Source organism: Nannospalax galili, unplaced genomic scaffold, assembly GCF_000622305.1.
Source record: "Nannospalax galili isolate Female #2095 unplaced genomic scaffold, S.galili_v1.0 scaffold680, whole genome shotgun sequence".
NCBI classification, from domain to species: domain Eukaryota; kingdom Metazoa; phylum Chordata; class Mammalia; order Rodentia; family Spalacidae; genus Nannospalax; species Nannospalax galili.
Genome location: NW_008348218.1, coordinates 3,919,135 through 3,943,825, shown reverse-complemented (window position 1 = coordinate 3,943,825; position 24,691 = coordinate 3,919,135).

Genomic DNA, 24,691 nt, shown 5'->3' with positions numbered 1-24,691 from the left:
AAAGAAAGGAAGAAAGAAATTGTCAAAATCAAACAAATGAAAATTTTGGTAAGTTTCATGAGCTTAAAATAAATATACATAAATCCTAAGTTTGCATTTGCCTCCAAACAATTTCAGCAAGCACAAATAATCAAAAATAGCATATCTTTTAAAAAATATTTTGTTATTTTTACGTTATATGTGTGTGCTGTTATGCCTGCATATAGGTAAGTGCACCGTGTCATGCAATGCCCATGGAGGACAGAAGAGGCTGTCGGATCCCCTGGAACTGGAGTTACAGACAGTTGTTAGCTGCCGTGTGGGTGCTGAGATTCAAACTGGGTCTTCTACAAAAACAGTCAGTGTTCTTAACCACTGAGCCATCATTCCAGCCCCAACTCTTCTCCAGTGTTATACACACAGATACCTACAAACACAGATACACACATAGACACACATACAGAGACACAGACACATATAGACATACAGACACACATACAGTTGTTAGCTGCCGTGTGGGTGCTGAGATTCAAACTGGGTCTTCTACAAAAACAGTCAGTGTTCTTAACCACTGAGCCATCATTCCAGCCCCAACTCTTCTCCAGTGTTATACACACAGATACCTACAAACACAGATACACACATAGACACACATACAGAGACACAGACACATATAGACATACAGACACACATACACAGACACACAGGACAAACACCCACAGAGACACAGACACACACACAGATACACACAGACACATAGACACATACAGAGACACACACATACACACACAGGGACAATCACACACAGAGACACAGACACACACATACAGACACACACAGAGAGGCACACACACACAGAGCAACACAATCTTGGAGCAATGAAGACTACAAAGCAAGTAAAATTTTGGCAGGATATACACATTAGAGTGTAGTAAGATGGCCTCATGTGTGCTCATTGCTTGTGTGTGTGCGTGTGTGTGTGTGTATGTGTGTGATGTGTATGGTGTGTGCATTTCTGTGTGTGAATGCAGGTGTGCACATGTCACAGCACACATGTGGAGGTTATAGGACTACCTCAGGTTGTCCTCACCTTTCACCTCATTTGAGCCATGGTCTCCTTGGTAATTTTCCTCTGATTATGCCAGGCTAGCTGACCCACAAGCTTCTGAGAATTCTCCTGTCTCTATCTCTCACCTCTCTCTAGGAGTGCTGGGATTACAGATGCTCAAGCCAAGTATCCAGTTTCCAAGTCTGTAAGTGCTTTCAATATTATTTTTTAAAGGCTCTTAAGGGTGAGAACACTGCACATCTTAGGATCAAGGGCTTAGGAGTGGGTTGACTTGCCAGTGGGAATTCAGTGGTGTTATACATCCATTTATGTCTCTAAATTTGAATCTTAAACTGGCATTATTACTTAATGAGGCTTTCCTGTACTGGGCCCTTTTACAATACTAATATTAGACTAAAAGGTATTCAGGGTACAACAAGACTGTGTCCATTCAATATGTATCATGGAGAAATAGCTCCTTCGTGACCTGAGGATGGATTATTTCTTTGCCCTTACAAGTATTACTTTTGTAAGTTAATTTCACATAATGGTTTTGATCCGGCATCACAATAATTGACTAGATCTCTTAGGAAGCAGATTACAAAGAAAATAAGTTAACTCAAATATTGATTTTTAAAAGGCTGAACTAAATAGCACTGATGAGTGTACAAAACTGTGAATGTACTAAATGCCTATATTATACACTTAGAGAGTTAAAATGATAAATTTTGTGTTTTATATATTTTACCAGAATAAAAAGGCTGATCTCATATTAAAAATACACAGACAATTCAAAGAGGGCACTGGAGAGAAGAAGCCACTGATCAATAAAAGGTTGCATTAGACAGAACTCTTGTTTCCAGATATAAGAAAGGCAATTCAAATTTGTTTGCACAAAAAGAGAAAAGAGAATATATTGGATCAGGGCACTAAAAAGTTAAGTAATAAATTTTATATTAAACAAGATTGGCATTCAAATGTCCAAGGTCATTGCGACTTCTGTCTCCTCAGGCGTGCCTTCTTCTGTGCTAATTTCATTCTTAGGCAGGCTATCCCTCCAGATGATGGTAAAAATGGTTTCCTGTAGCATTGGGTGACCTGAGAGCCTGCTATCTCCTTAGCAACCACATATGAAGGGGAGCAACTCTTTCCCAGTAGCGCCAATAAAAATTCTGAAGCTTGATTTCATTGGTCTGACTTGGATTAGATCAATTTCTGAGCAATTCCCATGACTAGGGCAGGGTTGGGGGCGGGGCAATGTTCTGGTTATCCAAGCATGGGATGTGTTTTCCCTCCTGGAGCAGAGGGTCAGAGTCAGCCCCGCATGGCATGGACTGAGAACATGGGAGTCAGAGTAGAGGCTGAGATTGGGGAGTTTGGGGCAAAAATGAAAGCAAAAGGGGACTAAAGACAGAAACAAAGTACCCTGACTATATCTGATAACATCTCAGATGAGGTGTTTGCTGACTTGCTAGTTTTCTTTTACGGCTACAACTCTACCACTTTCCTTTCCTTTCTGGCTAAGTCTTGAAAAAGTAATACACCCTTATTCCTGTTTAAAATTGTTTTGTTTTTATGTGGTACTGGGGAATGAACTCCAGCCCTCACACATATTAGGCAATTGCTCTACACCAAGCTACCTCTCACCCCGCCTTGCACTGGTACATCTTTCTTGATGCCTTTTGTTCACCTTAGAGGAAGGCGATCCAGCCAAGGAGATGTAGCATTAACTCTTAGGTTTTTCATCATTATTGCAGCGATTTCCAAGAGTTGTGTCCAAAAGACTACCTGGGAGGCATGTGCAAGGCAAAACAAGCAGAAACCTGTCTTTTCTCATTATCAACCTACTAACATGAGGGAAAATTTACCCCCCTTCACTTTGAAAATCAGAAAAGAGCACTAAATTTTAGAGTTACATAACAACATAAATCTTGTGACACCAGAAATCATCAGAGAAGAGCAATTCTTACGAGAACACTGGACTAGAAAGAAGACCCAATATGAGAGCACAGTCACTGGAAAGAATTTTACAAAGGAGAATCAGGTTGAAAAGAGAAAAAGCAAGCAAAGTGTTAAAAAGGAGCAAGAATGTATATTTGTGAGTCAGTTTAAGAGAGAAGAAAATAAGTTAAATAAGCCTCTGAAATAGCTGATTAGCTAGAAGAATAATTGAAGCATGGCCAAAGCAGGTTAGTAAAGTAAGAGGATTCAACTGTGAGAACTATGAACTCAGAGCCCTATAATTTAGATAGTGGGATGTGATGGGAGAAGCAGGGTAGCTGGGGAACCACTGCCTCAATAAGACCATAGCGAAGAGAACACACTAAGACTGTGCTGTGTTTTCTACCTCCAGCTTATTTACAAGTCTCTCTGCATTTCTTCTCAAACCGTAAGCAGTTTGAGGCAGATCTGAATTCCCAGACAGTATATCTGGGGAATGTCATGATCGAATTTATGGTTCAGAGAAATTGCCATGTCTGAGTTGTATCCCTTAGATCTGGCAAAGAGCCCAGCATACCGTAGGTATTTACTACATGTCTGTTGAAAAATTGAATATTGTAGAAATGCAGTCACTGTCTTGATGTTATCTACTTCTCTCTCACCCTAAAGTTCACAAGTAGTTCTAGATGACATCTCAGGCTTACAGAGGTTCCCTAGCATGTCTGCCTGGGGGCTTCCTCTGCTTGCAGGAGCTATTTACTTGAGCACAGAGTAGGCAGAAGGTACAGGAGTGATGCTCAACTGAGGAGGAACAGGAATACTCTCCTATGGCTGCCAGGCACACCTGTACCCTAATCCTAGGAGGGTAAAGGAGGAGGCTCACCAGTTGGAGGCTGAGCTGAGTGACACAGAGAGTTCCAGGCTGGTCTGGACTATGTCGTAAGACTCTGTCTCAAAACAAACAAATCAAAAGGAAAAACAACCAAAAACCATCAGAACTCTTTTGCCCCTGACAAGACAATTCTAAAGTGTGCTCTATGTAGTCTCCCACAGGACTGTTCCAAGCAATAAAGTCCATTACCCACAGCTGTAACCTGCTCACTAGGCCTTTATTAGTTTCTTTTCCTTTACTTCTCATTCTAGCAAGCTTCCTGGAATAATGTCTGAATAAACTGCTTGTACCCAAAGCTTTATTATTACATTTATTTATTGGCTATTTATTTGTTTATTTATAGACAAGGTCTCACTGTTATCCATATAAGCCTCAAACTCCTGGGCTCAAGATGCTTCTGCTTTTGCCTCCCTAGTACCTGGGACCACAGGCTCACATACCACTGCCCCTGCTCCAAATCCTTATTTTAAAGTTGGCTAATGGAAGTTCAAAAACTAAAACAAATTGCCGATAATCTATTTAAACTGAGAGGCTTTCTGTTATTACTCCCCTGATCTTGTAATTCCTTTCACAGAGTCTATGACTCCTGGCCTCTAAAGTTCACAGTCAGGGAGAAATGTGACTCGAAAATTTCTTGAGATGAACTTGGTTATTCATCATTCAGATTGACTAAAACCTGAATAATAATCAGAGTTTGTTGGTTATAAAGCCAAAGTCAGATACTCATTTACTAAAAAATTGTGAGGTTTCTGAATACCAACCTATGTTGAACCAGTCACTTAAAACTCATTTCCAAGAGTCTTGTATTACTGTTATTGTGAATTCCCTCCATAGGCTCAACCTACTCTCACCCAAATCATTTACCCTTCTCAGTGGCTCCATTTTTCTTATTTGTGAAATGGAGATAATCATGCTTCCCAGATCCTTCACAAGGACATTGTGAGGATTAATGAGTTAATGCTGGGAAAGCACGTTTCTGCCTTAGATGAATGTTGCTATATAAATGCAAATTACTCTAGTATAGCTGGGCTTACATGTAAAAATGCAAAGACTTTTGGATCCTAGATTCTTTCAGAACACTGAGAGGTAATTCTGATTTGAACACAGCTTCCTCAATCTTTTGTCTGAGAGAAAAGCACCAGTGTGAGGGGTACAGAGGGTGGTAGGGGTCCTCTGGGTGCCTACTCCACAGGCCTTTCCTCCCCGGCTCCCACAGCTGTGCGCGCGCTCTTTTCTCAGCTTCTGATCAAGTCTTCCTTCTAGCACCTCGTGCTGCTAGCTCCAGCCAGCACCACGTGAGGATTATTTTGTCAGTCCAAATTTGCTGGTGAATCAGATGACTTTATTTTTTTTATGTATTTAGTATTTTTATTTTATGTGTATGAGTGTATTGCCTGGATGCATGTATGTAAATGCACCCATGTATGCACTCCATGCCTATGGAGGTCAGGGGAGGGTGTTGGATCCCCTGGGAGTTATAGACAGTTGTTCGCTACCGTGTGGGTGCTGGGAACCAAATCCGGGTCCTCTGCAAGAGCAGTCAGTGCTGTTAACCACTGAGCCAACTCTCCAGCTCCTCAGCTGACTCTATGATGGTTAATCTTTTTAAGGGGGGTGTTTTTGAGACAGGGTCTCCCTATAGCCCCAGCTGGCCTGGAACTCACTGTGTAGATGAAGCTGGCCTTGAACTCACAGAGATCCACTTGCCTTTGCCTCCCGAGTGCTGGGATTAAAGGCACACACCACCAAGCCCAGTTTGTGATGGTTAATCTTAACTGTCAATGTTATTAGAATGAGAAGTGCTTAGGACATTGATAGAGCACACTTCTGGGTATGTTTGTGAGGACATTTCTGAAAACAAAATCATGATGGCTTTGACTTAATGATTGGTTTGATCCAATGATATGGTAGCAAAAAGTCTAAGAGTGGCCAAGAGAGTAAGAATCTCTGGCCGGGGTAGAACTTTATTTAGCTTTCCAGTTTTTCTAGGTCAATCATCTGGTTGCAGGACCACCCCTAGGAAGGCGGGTTCACCTTAAGTCATTCAAAAGAGATAGAATACCTAGTGCACTAATAAGATGGCGAATTTTTCCTGCCCAGAGTCCCCGCCCCTTAGTGCAGTGCTTGTGGCTGGGATCGCAGACATGAGTTGTAAGTCTGCCCACTTTTCTGAATTCTTCAGAAAAGCATAACTCCTTCCTTTCTTCTTTGTGTCTCTTTACAAACCATGCTTCCCCTAATGCTCTGGGCTGCCTCAACATCTTAGATTTCTTTATTTTTTCTCTAAAACTCCCTTCCCCTCTCTGCCATGTGTCTGCCCTCCATGCCAGCTCTGAATGAGCATGGTTTTATGGCTTTTTTTCCCCCTTCACCCCTCCATTCTTCTGATCAGGGCAGCTGCTGAGGTTTATAGCTTGTCTGTGCTAGGATTTTTACTTAAATTCTAATAAAATTGTCCTGAAGCTTCTGTTTGAGTCCATTCTTAAATTCTTTTATTAACGAGACTAAGAACCCTAAAAAGGGACCCTGTTTTGCCCTGTGTCAGATAGATTCAAAATTTGAATAAATTATTGGGAAATGGTGAAACTTCCTGCCTGGTTAGAGGAGGCAGGCCACTGGAGAAGTGTCCTTTCAGGGGTGGTCTGTCTTGCTCTGGTTCCTTCCTGAATGCTGTCTGCATCCTGTCTGCCAATAGGTGAATAGCTGTGCTCCCCAGCACTCTCCCATCATCATGATGTTCTGCCCCATTGCATGGGACCAAATGACCACAGACTGAACACTCTGGAACCCTTACCTAAAATAAATAATTCCTCCTGTAAATTGTTCTCTCCTGGCCTCAAACTCAGAGATCCACCTCTTCTGCCCCTTGAGTGCCGAAATTAAAGGTGTGCACCACCATGCCTGGCTTCCTCACTTTGCTATAACCCACCTGTCTTAGTTTCTTTCATATTGCTATGATGAAAACACTGATCAAAACCAACTTGGGGAGGAAAGGGTTTATTTAGCTTATAGCACAGGCCATCAACAAGGGAAACTGAGGCAGGAACTCAGGGCAGAAACCTGGAGCACAGACCATGGAGGGTAGCTGCTTACTGGCTTGCTCCCCTGACCTGTGCTCAGCCTGCTTTCTTATACAATGCAGGACAACCTGCCAAGGGTTGGTACTGCCCATAGTGTGCTGGGTCACTCAGCAATCAGGAAAATGCCCCACAGGCTAATCCAAAGGAAGCAATTCCTCAACTGAGGCTCCCTCTTCCCAGGTGTGGCAAGTTGACAAATAAAGCTGTCCAGCATACCACCTATGTAATCTTTCTACCAATGTCTTTCAAACGTGCTTTGATTTATGACTGTCCTCTATTACTATAAAAACTTCCTTAAACTAGTACTACATTGGAACATGGAATTTGGAGTAACCTAAATCTATGTTCCCAGTTCATGGTCACTCATATTTGGCTCCAGAATAAACTATCTCTTATCCTCTTCAGGGTTAAAAATTTTTTTTATGTGTATGACTGTTTTGCCTGCATGTATATAAGTATACCTGTGTCCCCATGTTGTGCACAATGTACAGAGGCCAGAAGATGGCATCAGATCTCCTGGAACTGGAGTTATGGGTGGTTAGCTGCCATGTGGGTGCTTGGAATCGAACCCAGATCATCTGCAAGAGCAGCCAGTGTTCTTAACTGCTGAGTCATCTCTCCAACCTCTTGTCCTCCTTGAAATAAGAACTGTGTTTATGCATTAACAGCAAATAAAAGTTACTAATATGCTCCTTGATCTTGGGCTTCCTAGCTTCCAGAAATGTGAGGAAAACATATTCTGTTGCTTATAAATTACCCAGTTTCTGTTGTTTTCTTAGAACAGCCTAAGTTGAATAAGAAATAAGATATCCTCTTTTCCCTAATTAATGCATTGAAAGTATGACTAGGTGGATCCTAGGTACTGATCCAAAAGGAGAAGAGCAAAGACCCTACCATTACTTTGATCAATGCCCCCATAAGACTTGGGTAAAAGTTCCCCGATCTGCATAACAATGTCTGCCTAGTGCATTCCTCATCTGACTGTGAGCCTCCTTCCATCTTCCTTTTTTACTATCCTGCACCAAAAGAAAAAAGAACCAGATTTAACCCTCTTTAATACCTTATCAGTTGTGTAACTTGGTATATATTCTTTTCTGACTTAAATGTTTTCATCTACATACATGTACACGGCACAAAATTCAGAAGATACGAAACCTGTAAAAGTAAGTCTCACCTATTCTCACCCCAGAGGCAATCCTTAGCAGTTGCTAATGAACTGCTACAGATATAGTTCATACATATGCAAGGCACATCCATGACACAGCTCTTTGCAAATTTGGGTTTCATTGAATCTGTAAACCAATGGGGAGTTGATTTGTTGGGAAAGAAGTGACATCTTGACAATATTGACACTACCTTCCTGTCTGCATGGGACAATTTTCCACTTATTTGGACCTCTGATTTAAAATATTTATTATTTTTATTTTGTGTGTATGCATATAATACCTGCATGTAGGTAAGTGCACCCGTGTGGTGCAATGCCTACTGAGGACAGAAGAGGTTGTTGGATCCCCTGGAACTGGAGTTATGGACCGATGTTAGTTGCCATGTGGGTGCTGAGATTTGAACCCGAGTCTTCTGTAAGAACACCCAGTGTTCTTAACTACTGAGCCATCTCTCCAGCCCCAGATCTCTGACATTCTTTTATCAGAGTTTTATGGCTTTCTTCATATGGATCCGATCATATTTTTGTTAGATTTATACTTAAGTGCCTTATTTTCTTGTGTTAATGCAAATGGATTGTACTTTAAATACAGCAGGTTGGGTTTAAACCTGCTGGGTTTGGGGGACTTGCTGTCATTGTTATTGATTCACTGGGATTTTTCTATATAGACAATTTTTTTTCCACCTGTAAACAGGATGGTTTTATTTCTTCTTTTCAAATCCATATACATTTAATTTTTCTGTCCTTATCTTACTGTATTTGCTATGACTTCAATGAAATGTTGAATAGGACTGGAAAAAGGAACATCCTTGCCTTGATCCCGATCTTAGAAAGAAAGCACCTAGTTTCCCACTATATTAGTTTGTAGGGCAGAGTACCACAGAATTGAAAGTTCAGACAATAAAAATGTACATTCTTGCAATTTGGAGGTAAGAAAGCTTAGATCAAGGTGTCAGCAGGATTGTTTTGATCTTTGGAGAATGCCTGAGAGTGCCTGACTCAGCCTCTGTGGGTCCTATAGAAAAGTTCTATAATAAACCCCCCCTAGAGATAACCCAGGACACAGAATTTTAGAGAACAATCATAAATATATCAAAGAATCCAACGAATTTAAAGAACATACAAACAACTCAAAGAACTAAAAGAAGTTAGGGATAAACTTCTGACTGAATTGACAAAAGAGTTAGAAATATTGAAGAAAATGTAGGCTGAAATGAAGAAGGAAGTGAAAAACTCAATAAGCCAAATTGAAACATCAGGAGAAAGCTTTACCAATAGAATGAAGTGGAAAACACAGTATCAAGACTGAACAGTAAAGTTGAAGAATTGGACTGCTCAAGCAAAGAGCATGAAAAACAAAATGAAATAAATCAGGAATGGAATAGGCAGGAAATGTGGGACACCATGAAAAGATCAAATTTACACATCATAGACATAAAGGAAGGAGAAGAATCTCAGGTAAAGGAGGTATTGACTAGATCTTCAACAGAATTATAGAAGAAAATTTCCCAAAATTGAAAGACAATTCCCATACAAGTACAAGAAGCGCACAGAATACCAAATAGATAGGACCAGAAAAGATACTCTCTATGGCATATCATAGTAAAAACACGAAAAGTACAGAACAAAGAACACTGAAATCTGCAAGGGAAAAACGGCAAGTCACCTATAAAAGAAAACCCATCAGTGTAAACTATGACAGTGTAAACTATGACAGCCAGAAGAGCCTGGACAAAAGTGTTCCCAGTTCTAAATGACCACAGATGTCAACTCAGAATACTTTACCCAGAAAAATTGTCTATTATAGTTGAAGGGGAAATAAATATCTTCCATTACATAAACAGGCTGAAAGAATTCATGTCTATCAAACCAGCTGTTCAGAGAATACTTGAAGCAATACAAAGGACTGAAGAAAGGAATGACTATACCCAAGAGGCAACAGAAAGAAACTAAATGAAGGCATAACTGTGGAAACACAAAATTAGATCAAGAATGCAAACAGAAATTAAAATGACAGTAACCAATATACATCTTTCAATAATAACTTTAAATATCAATGACCTGAACTCCTCAGGCAAAAGACAAAGACTAGTTGAATGGATCAAGAAACAAAATCTCATTTTATTGTCTGCAAGAAACTCATCTCACCTTTAAAAATAGGCATTATCTTAAGGTGAAAGAATGGAAAAAATATTCTAAGCAAATGGCACTAAGAAACAAGCAGGGGTTGCAATTCTAATATCTGACAAAATAGACTTCAAATTAAAACTAATCAGAAGAGATAAAGAGGGCCATTTCATTCTAATGAAAGGAACAACTGACCAAGAAGATATTACAATCATGAACATATATTCACCAAACTCTGGTGCACCCAATATCATAAAAATGGTACTACAGGATGTTAAGACACAGATTAACCCCAACTCAGTGATGGTAGGGAACTTCAATACCCCACTATCTCCAATAGTCAGATCAACCAGACAAAGAGTAAACAGAGAGACATCTGAATTAAATAGTACCATGCATCAAATGGACCTAACAGACATCTACTAAAAATTCCACCCAAGCACCAAAGAATTTATTTTTTATTCAGCACCCCATGAAAGTGTCTCTAAGATTGACCAGATGCTGGGACAAAAAACAAATGTCAATAACAACAACAACAAAAAATCTAAATAATTCCATGCATTGTATCAGAACACAATGCAATAAAGATTACAATCAACACCAAAAAAAGCTGTAGTGCTACATGAACTCACACAGATGAAAGAACACACACCTGAATGATGAATGGGTCAAAGAAGAAGTCAAGAAAGAAATACAAGTATCCCTGGAACTAAATGAAAAGGATAATACAACACAACAAAACCTCTGGGACAAACTTAAAGCAGTCCTAAGAGGGAAGTTTATAGCTCTAAGGGCTACATTAAGAACCAGAAAGAGCACAAGTAAATGACTTAACTCAAAACTCTGGAAAAACAAGAACAAACAAAACCCAAATCCAGCAGATGAGAAGCAATAACAAAAATCAGAGTAGAAATTAATGAAATAGAAACAGAAACAAAGAACACAATACAATCAGTGAATCTAAGAGCTGGTTCTTTGAAAAGATAAATAATATAGACAGACCCCTAGCCCAGTTAACCAAAAGAAAGATCAAATCCAAATTAACAAAATTAGAGACGAAAGGGGAAACATCACAAAAGTCATCAAAATGATCCAGAACATTATAAGGGAATACTTTAAAAACGCCTCTATTAAATTGGAAAACCTAAAAGAAATGGATGAATATCTAAATTCATGGGAACCACAAAAGCCAAACTAAAAAGGGATCAACAGCTTAAACAGACCCAGAACAAATAAGGAAATTGAGTCGGGTATGATGGTGCATGCCTTTAATCCCAGCACTCAGGAGGCAGAGGGAGGTGGATCTCTGTGAGTTCGAGGCCAGTCTGGTCTACATAGTGAGTTCCAGGCCACCAGCTGGGGCCACAGGGAGACCCTGTCTCAAAAACAACAACAACAACAACAACCCCCCCCCAAAAACCCCACAAAACAAAACAACAAACCACCAACAAAAAGAACAAATAAGGAAATTGAAGCAGTAAAACCTCCAAACTAAAATAAGCCCAGGTCCAGATGGATTCAATGAATGCTACTTAAATTATTCAAAAAGATTGAATCAGAGGGAGAACTCCCAAACTCCTTCTATGAAGCCAGCATCACTTTAATACTAAAACCAGGTAAAGACAAAACAAAAAAGAAAACTATAGAGCCATATCCTTAACAATGCAAAAATTCTCAATAAAATACTTGCAAACTGCATACACACATCAAAAAACATCATCCACCATGATCAAGTCAGCTTTATTCCAGAGATGCAGGGATGATTCAATATACATGTCAATAAATGTTATAAATCATGTAAATGGACTCAAAGATGTAAATCACATGGTCATCGCAATAGGTGCAGAAAAGGCCTTTGATAAAATCCAACATACATTTATGTTAAAAGTCCTAGAGGGAACTGGACTGGAGGAAATGTACCTCAACCTAATTAAAGCTATATACAACAGACACATGGCAAACATCATTCTAAATGGAGAAAAACTGGAAGAATTCCCATTGAAATTGGGAACCAGACAAGGCTGTCCACTATCTCCATCCCTTTTAATATAGTACTTGGAACTCTTGCTAGAGCAATAAGACAAGAGAAGGAAATTAAAGGAGTATTAATTGGAAAAACAAGAGGTCAAGTTATCCTTATTTGGAGGTGATATATTATACATAAGAGATCCCCAAAATTCCACTAGAAAAGTCCTAGAAATGATTAACACTCTCAGCAAAGTGGCAGGTTACAAAATCAGTCTACAGAAATCAATTGCCTTTCTATATCCCAATAACAAACAATCAGAGAAAGAGTACATGTAAACCCTACACAAAAGTCAACTCCAAATGAATCGAAGACCTCATTGTGAAACCTGAAACTGAAACTGTTAGAAGAAAAAATAGGAAGTACCTTACAAGAAATAGGTATAGGAAAAGACTTTCTAAATCAGACACTGGTTGCTCAGCGATTAAGACCAACAATCAGCAAGTGGTATCAATGAAACTAAAAAGTTTCTGCACAGCAAAAGAAACAACCAAGGAAATGAAGGACAAACCCATAGAGTGGGAAAACAATCTTCATCAGTGACACATATGACAGAGGTTTAACATCCAGAATATATAAAGAACTCAAAAAACAAAGAATCAAGAAAACAAATGACTCAACTAAAAGATGGGTTATGGATCTGAACAGAGAGTTCTCAAAGGAAGAAATAAAGAAAGCTAAGAAACACCTTAAAAATTGTTCAATATTCTTAGAAATTAGGGGAATGCAAATTAAAACCACTTTAAAAATTTTTTGTATCCCAGTCAGACTGGTTAAGATCAAGAAAACAAATGATACCAAATGCTGGAGAGTATGTGGGGAAAGGGGAACACTCATTCACTGCTGGTGGGATTGCGAACTTGTTCAACCACTATAGAAAAAGTGTGGAGAACTCTTAAAAACTAAAAATAAACCTTCCATGTGATCTAGTTATACTATTTGTTGGTATATACCCAAAAGGCTAATCCTATTGCAGAGACACTTGTATATTCTTGTTTGTTGCTGCTCTTTTCACAATAGCTAAGAAGTGGAAGTAACCTGTGTTCCTCCACTGATGAGTGGATAACGAAAATGTGGTATATTTACACAATGGAGCTCTACTTAGCTGTAAAGAAAGATGAATCATGAAATTTGAAGATAAATGGAACTAGAAACTGTTATAAAGTGAAGTAACACAGACTCAGAAAAACAAACGATGTATGTTCTCCCTCATATGTGGATCCTAGCACCAAATCCTTATATGTGAATATGTGTCCAGATATTACTGCAGGAACCAGAATAATGAAAAGGAACCAGGGAGGTAAAGGGAAAGAAGGAACCTGAGAGAGAAGAACAGTAGGAAACAGGTATTACCAAGGGGGAAATGGGTAAAATGGGGGGCATTTAAAAGGCGGGGGGAACAGAGAGGGTTATACAAGGAACTATGGGGGCAAAGGGGAAGAAGGTGCTCAAGAGATGGGGACTGTCACTTAAGGGGTATTGCAATAGGTATTATCAAGGGTGAAATGTGGAAAATGGGGGTACTTTAGGAAGGGAGGAGGGAGATTAGACAGGGAGCAAGAGAGGAGTGATAAATAAAGCTTAGGTGATATAAAAAGTCAGAGGGAAATGTACTAACTCAAAAACTCCCTGAAAAATACACATATAATATCTGAACATGAGTGCATGTATATACCTGAAGGCTATATAACAAGGAGCACAGTGCCAGACAGGAGAAACATCCCCTCGACTTGTTGGTCAGAGTAGTCCAAGAGACTCCCAAAATAACACAGGCTGTTGCCAGAGCCCTTGGCTGCCTCCTAGGACTTGAAGGTAAGACTCTACTGCTGAAGACAGGACATACTTCAGACACAGAACTTGGAGCCCTGGAGCTGATCTTCTTTAAGGGAGTGACTCTGACTAGACTGACTAGACACAAGTTGATGAACTTGCGTTGAGGTATGTGTGGGTACACTAACTTGACCCAATAGGCCTTAATATAAATGACAGAATATGTGAAATCCAGTGGTGGGCGTTATGGGAGGGTGGGAATGGAGGGGTATAAAGACGATTGAGATGTTTTGTATGAAATACACAAAAATTCAATTAAAATATACAGAAATACTTGTAGCCAAAATTTGAGAAAAACAAAATTCATTCAGGAAAAGTGTTTACTGTTGTATATGCATACTTTGGAACAATGCAGCTCATAATGTTTAATAAATACTAAATGACCAATATTCAGAATTTCTTTTTTTTCTAGTTCCTATGTTGTTCAACCGTCTCTCCTTTTTTTTTTTCTGTATGTAAAAGTGGATTTTTGCTGCTTTTGGTGTTGTTGATTTTTTGTGATGCTGGACTTTATACTCGGGGATTCATACTTTAGGCAAGTGCTCTACCATGCGGTCACATCCCAGCCCCTGTGTAATGTTTTTGATCACCTGATGTGTCTTTTCAAAATCATCTTCCAAAATAATTCTACTGTGGTTCTTTTTTTCCCTTTGAGAAACTGTAAAGAGCCTGGGTTGAGATACTATCTACCTCATAAAATAGATTAGGAGATATGAAGAGATGGAACCTCAGGACTTCAGCAAGCAAACTTTATCTTGAAGGAAGTATTATTTTATAGAATATTGAGCATTGACTCCTTCTGTTTTGTTGTTCTAATATTCCTGTTTTGTGTGAAGTGTGTGTTGGGTAATTAAGGATGATATAGATCAGTGTGGTGGTACACAACTGGAACCTCAGCACTTAGGAAGCAGTGGCAGGAGGGCTGAGTCTGAGGCAAGTCTGGGCTCCATAGTAAGACCCTGGTCTCAAAAAACAACAGTTGAGGACACCCCCCCGCCACCTCTGGGACTAAGTCTGGAATGCATTGCTCAATCTCAAGACCAGCCTGGTGAGTTAGCCAGAACCCGTCAACCTCACCAACATCTCCACACTGACAGCCCTAGATATGATTGCCAATCTCTCACACTGGACAAACCTGGAATCACCTCTGTCTGTTCAATAAAGAAATCAAACATGAGAACCTGAAGCATAGACCAAGTAACTATTCATACATGATCAGAAATAAATTGAGTTACAACAACAATAAAAATAGAACCAAACTTTCACTCAATAAAGGCAGGCTAGAATTTCCTATCAGGCACAAAACCAAAAAAGAAGCCCATATACTTCTTACAATACACAAATAATATGAAAAACCAAGATAATATATTCCCATCAAATCCCACCAGTTCTATAGAAGTGTTTGACAATGAGAACTACTCAGAAGAATTCCATGAACAGAACTTAAAAGAACAATCATAAACATCACCAATACATTCAAGGATGTTAAAGAACACACACACACACACACACACACACACACACACACACACACACACTTGGAATAAACTTGACCAAAGCTCAAGAAAACATAAATGTACAGCTGAATGAAATGACAATGACAATTGAGGATTTGAAAAGTGAATTCATGAAAGAGATAGAAATATTTGGGAAAACTCAATCTGAGATGAAGATGGAATTGGCAAGCTCAATGATCCAATTAGAGCAAAGATTGTGAAAAAAAAACCCCACAGGAATAGAATATGCAGGAGCCGTGGGACACCATGAAAAGACCACCTTTCTCCATGAAACACACGGAACACAAAACAGACAGGACCATAAAAGAAATTCCCTATGTCATAACATAATAAAAACATTAAATGTACAGAACAAAGAGCTGGTACTAAAAGCTGCAAGAAAATAAAACCAAGTTACATTAAAAAGAAAAACCCAGCAGAATAACAGCTGACTTTTCAATGCAAACTTTCAAAGCCAGAATAGGCTAGAGCAATGTATTCCAAGTTCTAAATGACCACGTATGCCAACTTAGATTACCCAGCAAAACTATCTACCATAGTCAAAGGAGAAAGAAAAATCTTCCATGCTATAAATAGGCTAAAGAAATCATGCCCACCAAACCAGTCCTACAGAGAATACTGGAAGCAATACAAAGGACTGAAGAAAGGGATAACCATACCCAAGAGGCCACTGAAAGAAAACAAATGAAGCTATAATTACAGAAACAAAATAAAATGACAGTAGCCAGTAACATTTTTAAAATAATAAGTTTAAACATCAGTGGCTTCAACTCCCTAATAAAAAGAGACAGGCCTAGGTGAATGGAATAAGAAACAAAGTCCCATTGTGCAGGTCTTAAGTACAATTAGATAGCAATTGATCACCCCAAGATAAATGTGCCACTATTGCACCACTAGAGATAGTTTACTGGGCCAGACATTGTTGTGGTTTGTAGACTTCATAGCTGGGTAGGATTATTGATTGGTTTTCTCCCTTGGCAGCCTGCATAGTATCCGCTTATACTATAGGAGCTATTCTTCAGGCAGGAGGCTTCCAGGGCATTTCTAGCTCAATTTCCCCCAAGTCCTGCATCTGAAATATGTCCTGTCTTCAGCAATGGGGTCCTACCTTCAAGTTCTGGGGGCGGCCAAGGGCTGTGGCAATAGCCTATATTATTTTGGTAGTCTCTTGGATTAACCTGAACAACTCGAGGGGAGGTTTCCCATAGCAGGCACTGTGATTTTTGTTGTATAACTATCAGCTATACATATGCTCTCACATTTACATTAGATGTGTATCTCTCAGCAGGCCATGAAACACATTTCCCTTTAGTTTTTCATACCACTTAAGCATTATTTCTCTTTCCTTTCTCTGCCCCTGTAAACCCCTTCCTCACCCTTCCCAATTAAAGTATCCCTTTCTTCCCATTTCCCTTTTGATAACTCCTTTTTCCTACTATCTTTCACTCTTGAGCTGTTTCTCCCCCATTCCACAGTTACTTTCCATTTTCCTGGCTCCTATGGTTATATCAGGATATTTTCTTATGTCTAAGAATTTTGAGCTAGAATCCACAGATGAGAAAGAACATATGAAACTTGTTTTTCTGAATTTGGGTTACCTCGCTTAGAATAACAATTTCTAGTTCCATCCATTCACCTGAAAATTTTGTGATTTCATTTTTCTTTACCATTGAGTAGAATTCCATAATGTAAATGTACCACATTTTCATTATCCATTCATTGGTTGAGGGACATTTAGATTGTTTGCATTTCCTAGCTATTGTGAAAAGAGCAGCAACAAATACAGCTGAGCAAGATCTCTGTAGTAGGATATTGAGTCCTTTGGGTATATGCCAAGGAGTGGTATAGCTGGGCCATATGGTAGAATCATATGTGGTACTGCAAAACACAGCCAAGAACACATGGCTGGAGAGGTCATAGAACTTAGAGAAAAACCTACTTCTCTTCCTTTCCTAGACCAATATATTTCTTTATTATATTCCAAATACATATCCTTATATTTACAGACAAGTGTACCTCTCACCACTTAGCAAAGAAGTTTTTTTGTTGTTGTTGTTGCAATAGATGGAAATTATTACAAAGTTCCACAACTGGTCAAATGCAGAGAACAAGTGATTGTGAGGGTCCAGCCCTTAGTGACACATCTACAATGCAAACTCTATACCTAAGGCTCAGGAAACATTGAGAAATAGGGGAAAGAAAGAATGTAAGAGTCAGAGGACAAGACACCTGCTGCCAATTAATGCATTCTAGACATGATAGAAAAGTGGCACCAATGAAATCTCCACAGTATGAGGTAATCTAATGCGACCTGCATAATGACATAACCAATGACATGCCAGAGTGGATGGGGGAATCTCATAGGATCCCACCTCAAGATGAGAAGCTACCAGCAATCAGTGGATGTTGAGAGAGGGAGAATCAGTTTTCTTCAGGGACTAGCTCCCTGAGAGATCATCTAATCCTAAACGGGCAGCCCTAAACACAGGTGCACATGAACACCACTAAATGGATTCAGTGAATTATATATGTAAACGTATCTCTATGTATGTATATCTATCTATCTATCTATCTATCTATCTATCTATCTATCTATCTATCTATCTTCTATCATCTATCATCTATCTGTCTATGTGTGTGTATGTATGTATATGTAACAATAATCAAAGAAGAGGATGAGAAGTTGAGAGGAAGTGAGAGGACATGGGAGGAGTTGGTGGAGACTGGGTAGAATGGAAATAATTCAAAGACCATACTTATGTATGAAATTCTCAAAAATAAAAGTAAAAACATTTTTTAAATTAATAAATAAAATTGCATTGTTTTAAGATATCAAAATAAAAGAAAGGAAACAAAATTAATTTTTTCTTGTCTATAAGAACAGGCATTCAAGAACAGGCATTACCTTAAAGAATGGAAAAAAATTTCCAAGCAAATGAGTCCAAGAAATAAGCAGGTGTTGTTCTCCTTATATCTGACAAAGTAGGCTTCACAATAAAAATTATTTAGAAGAGTTAAAGAAGGTCACTTCATTCTGATGAAGGGAGCAATTGTCCGAGAAGACATTCCAAATCAAACATATATGCACCAAAGTCTTGCACACCAAATTTCATAAAAAGAATACTCTGGACTTCAAGATATAGATTAATTGCAACTCAGTAATAATAGGTGACTTCAGCACCCCAATTTCTCCAATATACAGATCAACTGGACAAAGAATAAATAGAGAAACATCTGAATTAAGTGATATTATACATCGAATGGACCAAACAGACATCTACAGAATATTCCCCCCACCCATCAAATAATACACATTCTACTCATCAGCTCATAGAAGTTTCTCTAAAATAGACCACATACTAGGGCACAAAACAAACTTCAACAAATACAAAAACATTGAAATAATTCCATGTGTATTATCTGATCACAATGCACAAAAGCTTAAAATCAACAGCCAAAGAAGCTCTAGGAACTACATGAACTCACACATTCCTGAATGTGAAAAAAGAAACCAAGAAAGAAATAAAGATATTTCTGAGACAAAATGAAAATGAAAACACAACACAACAAATCTTCTGGGACACACTAAAAGCAGTCCTAAGAGCACCCTCATTAAAACACTGGGTGTGGTGGCGCATGCCTTTAATCCCAGCACTTGGGAGGCAGAGGCAGGCAGATCTCTGTGAGCTCGAGGCAGCCTGGTCTACAGAGCGAGTTCCAGGCAGCTGGAGCTACAGGGAGAGCCTGTCTCAAAAATAACAAAAAACAAACAACAAAAAACAAAAACAAAAAAAACCCAAAAAAACCATAAGAAAGAGTAAAAATAAATGACTTAATGATACAACTCAAGAATCTGGAAAACTAAGAACAAACCAACCTCAAACCCAGCAGATGAGAAGAAATAATAAAAATCAGAGCAGAAATCAGTGAAATAGAAATGAAGAAACTAATGCAAAGAATCAATGAATCTAAGAGCTGGTTCTTTGAAAAGATAAACAAAAAATACAAAACTTTAGTCCACTTAAACAAAAGAAAGCAAACACCCCCCCCCAAAAAAAAACAAAATCAGAGACAAAAGGGAAACATTGCAACAGACACCAAAGTAATCTAATACATTATAAGGAAATACTTTTTAAAATCTATGCTCTATTAAATTTTGAAAATCTGAAATGGATAGATTTCTAGATTCAACAGAACCACCAAAATTAAACCAAGAAGAAATCAGCAACTTAAACAGACCCATAACAAATAAGGAGATATAAACAGTAATACAAAACCTCCCAGCTAAAAAAAAGCCCAGGTCTAGATGGAGTCACAGCAGAATTTTAGCAGACTTTTGAAGAAAAACTGTAACCAATACTGCTGAAATTATTAAAAAGAGCAACAAAGGCAGAATTTTCAAGTTCCTTCTATGAAGCCAGTATTGGTCTAATACCCAAACTAGTCAAAGACACAGCATGAAAACAAAACTATAAGTCACTATCTCTAATGAGCATCAATGCAAAAATTGTCACTAAAATACTTGTACACCGCATACAGGCACATATAAAAGAGATATTCACCGTGATCAAGTTGACTTTATCACAGAGATGTTAGGATGATGCAATATACATACTTCAAGAAATGTAATAAATCATATAAACGGACTTCTAGACAAAAATCCCATGATCATCTTAACAGAGACAGAAAATGCCTTTCACAAATGCCAACATGCCTTCAAGATAAAAGTTTCAAAGGGAATTGGTCTGGAAGAAACATACGTCAACATAATTAAGGTTTTATGTGACAAACCCACAGCCAACGTCATTTTAAATGGAGAAAACTTGAAGCATTCTCATTAAAATTAGGAATAAGACAAGGCTGTCTACTATCCCCAACCCTTTTTAGTACAGTGCTTGCAACCCTAATTAGAACAATTAGACAAGAGAAGGAAATTAAAGGGATGCTAATTAGAAAAAAGTCAAATTATCCCTATTTGCAGATGATACGATATTATGGATATGAGATCCCCAAAGTTCCACCAGAAAACTTCAAGAAGTAATCAACACTTTCAGCAAAGTGTCAAGATACAAAATCAACTTACAAAATCACGAGCCTTTTCCATACTGATAACAAACAGAGAGAGAGACCACAGAAACATTCCCATTCACAATAGCCTCAACAAATTAAGATGAAACCTAACCAAAGACATGAAAGATCTCTACAATGAAAATTTCAAGTCTTTGAAGAAAGAAATTGAGAAAGACACTAGAAGTTGGAACTCCCTCCTGTGTTCATGGACTAGTAGAATTAATGTTGTAGAAATGACCATCCTATTAAAAGCAATTTACAGATTCAATGCAACCCTAATCAAAATCTCCATGGCATTTTTCACAGAAATAGAAAAAACCATCTCAAAATTCATATGGAACCACAAAAGACCCTAGATAGACAAAGTAATTGTGAGCAAAAATAACAATCCTGGAGGCAATACCATACCAGATTTCAAACTATATTACAGAGCTATAGTAATAGAAACAGCATGATATGACAGTGGCACAAAAACAGACATGTGGATCAATGGGACAAAGTAGAAGACCCAAACTTGAGTGTATGCAATTACAGACCCCTTATATTTGACCGAGGTTCCAAGAATACATGCTGGAGAAAAGACAGGATCATCAACAAATACTGCTGGGGAAACAGGATCTCCATGTATAGAAGAATGAACAAGACTCATATCTATCACCCTGCATAAAAGTCGACTCCAAATTGCTTGAGAGAGGGGGATAGTAGGAGACAGATGTTATCAAGGGGGAAATGGAGAAAAGAGGGGTACTTTAACTGGGGAAGGAGTCCAGATGCTTATACAGGGGGAGCGAGACATGAGATAAATAATGCTTAAATGGTTTGAAAAACCAGAGGGAAGTATATTGATTCAAAGTCCTACTGAAAAAAGACACATACAAGTGCATATGTATAGCTGAAGGCTATATAACAAGAAACAAGAAATATATATGACAAGAAATCTCTGGGACTGGAGAGATGCCTTGGTGGTTAAGAACACTGACTGTTGTTGCAGAAGACCCAGGTTTGAATCCTAGCACCCACATGGCTACTAACAACTGTTTGGATCTCTAGTTCCAGGGAATTTGATGGCCTCTTTTGTCCTCTGCAGGCATAGCATGACACGGGTGCACTTACATATATGCAGGTAATACACGCATACACATAAAATAAAAATAATAAATAAAATATTAAAAAAAGAAGTATCTCTTTGAATTGTTGGTCAGGGTAGGGCAAGAGACTCCCAAAAATAACACAGGCTATTTCAATAGCCCTTGATTGCCCCCCAGAATTTGAAGGTAAGAGCCTATTGCTGAAGACAGGCCATTCGTCAATACAGGACTTAGAGTAATCGAGATGGAACTGACCTGGAAGCCTCCTCCCTGAAGACTAGCTCTCACAGTATCAGAGGATACTATGCAAGCTGCCAAAGGACAAAAGTCAATCAATGGTCCTACCCAGTTGAAAGCCTAATAAACAACGACTGACCCAGCAAACTATTGCTATTGGTGCAGTAGTGGCACTCATCAAAGTATCACCACTGATCAAGGAAGCTTCTTTTTGCAACAGATGGGAACTATTAAAAAGTCCCACAACTGTTCAAAATACAGAGAATATGTAACTATGTGGTGTCTAGTCTGAAGTGACACATCTACAATGCAACCTTTACACCTAAGGCTCAGGGAACATTAAGAAAGAAGGGACAGAAAGAATGTAAGAGCCAGAGGGGCAGGAGACCTGTTACTTACTAGTTAATGCATTCTTAGACATGCTAGGGAAGCTACATCAATGAAATCTCCACCATACAGTAGTTTGACAATATGTGCATACGATAGAACCATTGACATGCCAAGGTGGATGGGGGAAATTTCATGAGACCCCACCTCTAGATGAAGAGCTACAGATAGTAAATTGATGCTGAAGGAGGAAGAATTCGTTTTCTCCAAGGACTAGCTCTCTGAGACTTTATTTAATCCCAATTGGACAGCCCTAAATACAGGTACACATGAGCATCATTAAATGGACTCAGTGCATTATATGTGTGCATTTATAAACTTATGTATGTATGTGGAACAATAATAATCAAAGAAAAGTACAGAAATTGAGAGGTTGACTCAGTGCATTATATGTTTATAGATGTATGTATGTATGTATGTATGTATATGTAACAATAATAAAGAGGACAAGAAATTTAGAGGGAGTGGGGGGGACATGGGAGGAGGTGGAGTGTGACTAGGAGGTAGAAATATTGCAATACTCATATATGAAATTTTAAAAACTAAAATCAAATATTAAAAGACACAGAGTAGAAGATTTGATTTAAAAACAGGATGGGGGAGATTGGAGAGATGGCTCAGTGGTTAAGAGCACTTAGCCACTGGCTGTTCTTGCAGAAGACCTGGGTTCGAATCCCAGCACCGACATGGCAGCTAACAACTGCCTGTAACTCCAGTTCCAGGGGATCCGACACCCTCTTCTGTCCTTCACAGGCACTGCACGACAGAGGTGCACTTATATATATGCAGGCATAACCCTCACACATAAAATAAAAATAAATAGGGGACAGTCTGTGAAGGTCTGGGCAGTGGGCCAGTCCTAGTTTGGGAACTAGGAGAGACCGAATACTATTGGGTGAGGGAGAGTAGACCTTAATTATGATCTCTAGGTAGGCTGACTAGACTCCAGTGGGTGAATTTGCACCAAAGGACATCTGGGTACAAATGCTTGACTGGATAGGACTTAACACACTTGGAAGAATACATAAGATCTGGTGGGGGAATGGGGAGCATGAATGGGGGAGGGAGTCTAAATTTGATTAAAAACTGTGATATGAAACATACAAAAGTTCAATAAAAAATTTAAAAAAAATAAATGGTAGTTCATGAGATGGCTCAGCAGTTAAGCGCATTGGCTGCTCTTGCAGAGGACCCAGGTTTGATTCTCAACACTCACACAGCAAATAACAACCATTCGTAACTCCAGTTCCAGGGGATCCAACGCCCTCTTCTGACTTCTGCAGGCACCTACCTATGTGCAAGCAACACACTCAGACACAAATAAAAATATTGAATAAAACACAAATCAGATGGTTTTACAGCAGAATTCTACCAGGCATTTAAAGAAGATTTATATCTAATACAACTAAATTTATTCAAAAAGATAGAAATAGAAGGAAACTTCCAAATCCCTTCTATGAAGCCAGCATCAAGCTAAAACCAAAACCAGGTAAAGATACAACCAAAAAAGAAAACCATAGACCTGTATCCTTAATGAACATAGTTGCAAAAATTCTCAACAAAATACTTGCAAACCACATACAGACACACATCTAAAAGATCATCCACCATGATCAAGTCAGCTTTATTCCAGATATGCAGGGATGGTTCAATATATGTAAGTCAATAGGCATCATAAATCATATAAATGGACTCAAAGACAAGACCCACATGGTCATCTCAATAGATGCAGAGAAGGCCTTTGACAAAATTCAACATGCATTTATGTTCAAAGTCCTAGAGGGAATTGGACTGGAGGGAACATACCTCAGCATAATTAAAGCCATATACAACAAACCCACAGCTAACATCATTCTAAATAGAGAAAAACTAGAAGCGATTCCATTAAAATCAGGTACCAGAGAAGGCTGTCCACTATCTTCACTCCTTTTTAACACAGTGCTTGAAACTCTTGCAAGCATAATAAGAAAAGAGAAGGAAATTAAAGGAGTAATAATTGGAACAGAAGTGATCAAATTATCCCTTTTTGTAGACAATACGATATCTAAGAGACCACAAAAATTCCACCAGAAAACTCCTGCAAATTGTTAACATGTTAAGTTAAAAAAATAATCTATAAAAGTCTGTAGCCTTTCTATATACCAATAACAAGCAACCAGAGAAAGAGTACATGAAAACACTTCCTTTCACAATGGCTGCAAAATGAAATATCTCAGAATAAATCTGACCAAAGACATTAAAGAGCTCTACAATGAAAAATTTAAATCTTTAAAGAAAGAGATTGAGGAAGACATCAGAAGATGG